The 3,290-nt window shown below is 28.1% G+C and overlaps 1 long non-coding RNA gene across 1 annotated transcript; it reads right to left on the bottom strand.

Annotated features, from left to right (window-relative positions):
• Positions 1 to 1,335: 1,335 nt before the first annotated feature.
• LOC147807440 (uncharacterized) lies at positions 1,336 to 2,408 on the bottom strand. The gene is made up of 2 exons (XR_015434487.1): positions 2,230 to 2,408; positions 1,336 to 1,475 (listed from the first exon to the last, which is right to left on the bottom strand). It is a non-coding gene; the product is annotated as an uncharacterized LOC147807440 (long non-coding RNA).
• Positions 2,409 to 3,290: the final 882 nt, after the last annotated feature.

Raw genomic sequence — 3,290 nt, 5'->3', positions numbered from 1 at the left:
TTTTTTCTCGTATATTTTTTTTTAATTCAAACATAAAAGTATGTATATCTTTTCATTTAGGAAAGCATATTTAAAATAAAAATAATAAATAAATATGATTTAACATTATGTAAAAAATTGTCGTATTTTACTAATATTAATTTGAAGATTTTTTTTCAAATTATTATTCTTAATTTTTTTAAATTTACTTTCAAAAAATTCATTTTAAGGTGGGCCCTAATGACTGGTAGGCCCCAGGCCATGGCCTAATGGGTAATCCGTCACTGGATCATACATTAGAATTTTAATCACGCATTTGAGTGCTATGAATGAGTTTAATGTATTCAACATGATTAGTTAATAAAATTTATTTGAAATAAACAATAGATTTAGGATTTTATTTGATAGTTCACCGCTTGATTAGCAAACCAAATTGGAACTTCCTTATTATATTTGTTAAGCTTAAAAGAACACAATTAATAAAGTTGAAAACAATCCTGGATTTTATCATTACATAGAATGAATAAGATAAAATGCATACATTTTTGCATAAATAAAACTTTAGTCAACAAAAATAACTCATTGTTTTACTTAAAATTTTCCATTAACTTGCTAATATTAAAATGGCGAAGGAACACTTAACGATATTATGTACACATTTGAAAGTAATGGAAAAAACTTCAATATGTTACATTGAATAAATAAAGTGGCATTTATGCTGCTTATAAAAGCCTAGCTAACTAGTTTATTTGTACACAAAAATCTTCAAATCACCCATAATAAAAAAGACGTTAATGTATTCATTGTTACCAGCAAGAAATTAAATACATTAATTACATTAATAACCACATATACAAGTTTCTTACAAGTAGAAAAATTTTATGCATATATTCACATACATATTTCAGAATAGAGAAAAAACAATCTTATATTTAAAAATAGTTTGTTCAGGTATACTAAAAGTTTCATTATTTGAGTTTATATGAATTTCAAACAGATCTTCAAAAGAAAGATTTCAAAAGAAGACATTTAAAAAACTTCGAAGCATAATGTCAGTTAAATAATCTATGCTTGAATCAAAATTGGAAAAATTCGAAATTTTGTATTCGAAAAAAAAATTCGAACCTACTTACTAAAAGACTACACTTACAGGGTTTAGTATTAATAATTTACTACCACCTTATTCTGAATACAGACTAAATGTTCAATATATTTCAATCAAGATAAAAACGTAATTAAATGAGCGTTGATTTAAAAATAGTATTCCTTTATTCAAATTAGAATTTTATATACTAGCAGGTCATTTCCTCATTACACACACTTTTATAATCCTTAATTTTATTTGTCAACCTGCAGTTTTAAGTGGGATTATTGAATAGTTTTCAGAAACAAATTTAATAAAATCAAGAATCAAAAAAATATTACCTCAATCACAGACTACACCAGAAAATGCATTCCTTTTCATCATAAGTTATCCAATACATCGACAATCCAACCTGTTGAACATTCGAAATTAATATTCTTTAAACTTTTATAATTTCAACTTATATCCCTACCGTGATTGATCATACAATATGACGTCAGAACACCGAAAATAATTTACATTTTATCGAAGTGCTGCAGACTCACATTCAACAGAGGTCGTTAAAAAATCTTTAACCGTGGCCGAGATTTACACAAGCGGTTTTTAATGCATAGAAATCGCAGGTTCAATTTCCGCCATCATGTCGGGTGTATTTTTTTAAAATTATTTTCAATTTGTTAAAACACAAATGCATAGATTTTTAGGCCATTCGAAAAAATTTCGATTTTCCGAAAAGTAGAAGAGAATGTATGGATGACATTTTGGAGAAGTTCTACAAGAATTGGGAGTTCAAAACATCTAAAAGAAGTGAATATGATTTAGACTAAAAACTTCATAAATCAATTTAATGGAAGTAGATGATACGTACTTTTGAAAACGAATACAAGTTGATGGTGAGACGGAAGGTTAACTAAAATGGCAGAAACCATATTTTAATTTACTACTCAGTTATAGGTTCGTGCCCCGAAAATGGCTTTCTTTGATGCTTGCACAAGCTTAATTGCCACTATTGATAACTATCGCCACTAATAAAATTACAATAATCATTTCTCGAAAAATTTTGATTGTATAAGTCAGATAGTTATAAAGTTTAATCAATCATTTGTATTAAATAGTAAAAACATATATTTGAAACATCCATCTTTAAAAAAAGAGTAAAAACTTACTCTTTGAGATTTTAGGAGTAGCTTCTACGGTGAGGACAGCAGTTGAAATGGGAATAAAAGTTTCAATTCGATATCTGTAAAAAGGAAGTTGTGTCCTGGGGGTTCTTTGTAGGAGAGGAGTGGACCAATAAAATTTTGGCTGCTGTCCACCCCACTGTAGTGAGGGCCCATCATTCCCCCCACCAGTTCCTAAAGGGGTTTCTGTTACCAAAAGGTCACCTTGGACATCCAGAAGAAGGGAGAAGCTATTTTTGCCTCAATTTTAAATTACATCTTCACTTGAGATGCAGGGCTACCAGAAACCTAAATTATTCATAATGACTGTTTGAAACAGAGACTTTTTCAAGGGGTGGCTCCTATTCTATATTTCTTCATAAATTTAGTTTATTGTTTTGTTAATATATCATTATTAGGAAATGATTGGAGAATTAAAATGTGATGTAATAAAAATAAATCAATACCAAGCTCATTATGTTCAAAAATAAATTTGCATTCTATTCAACTTATTAAGCATGGTACGGGAAAACGAAATATTTTAAAGTAACGTACTACTAACTTATAAAAATGAAGGGAAAAAAAGGCATTTTTCTCTGTCATGCATACAATAATGATTTCTTACTCAGTATTATCTTTGTTCTAACTGGCGAACTCTATAAAGAAAACCACGAAATATTCCCACGTCGTCACGGAAAATGAAATAAGCAAATTATTAACAGTAAAAAAATGTTTACATTTTAAGTCCGATTCGATTCAAACCGTTGAGACCAAATGGAATTCAATGAGTTCAACGCAAAGTGATATTTCCTAAAATAAAATCAATGAAAGCAGTTTAATTTGAAATAGACTAAAAGGAACTTTTAATTCTTTAGATGCTTTCATTTTAAATGCCATCCACAATGGTCGCTCGAGAATTCATCAAGTTAAAAATTTTAACAAAAATCATTAAATATTTCAATTTAATACTATGTTGTTGCTTTTTTTAAAGTAACAAAAAAGGTATTATATTTGTATATTATTATATCGCAATAAAAGAAGTTTTATTATTGAAATTTGGAGCAATT

This window comes from Parasteatoda tepidariorum, chromosome 6 (genome assembly GCF_982258835.1).
Source record: "Parasteatoda tepidariorum strain Cologne lab strain chromosome 6, Ptep-v5.0, whole genome shotgun sequence".
Classification (NCBI taxonomy): Eukaryota; Metazoa; Arthropoda; class Arachnida; order Araneae; family Theridiidae; genus Parasteatoda; species Parasteatoda tepidariorum.
This window is presented reverse-complemented; position numbering and strand designations above follow the sequence as displayed.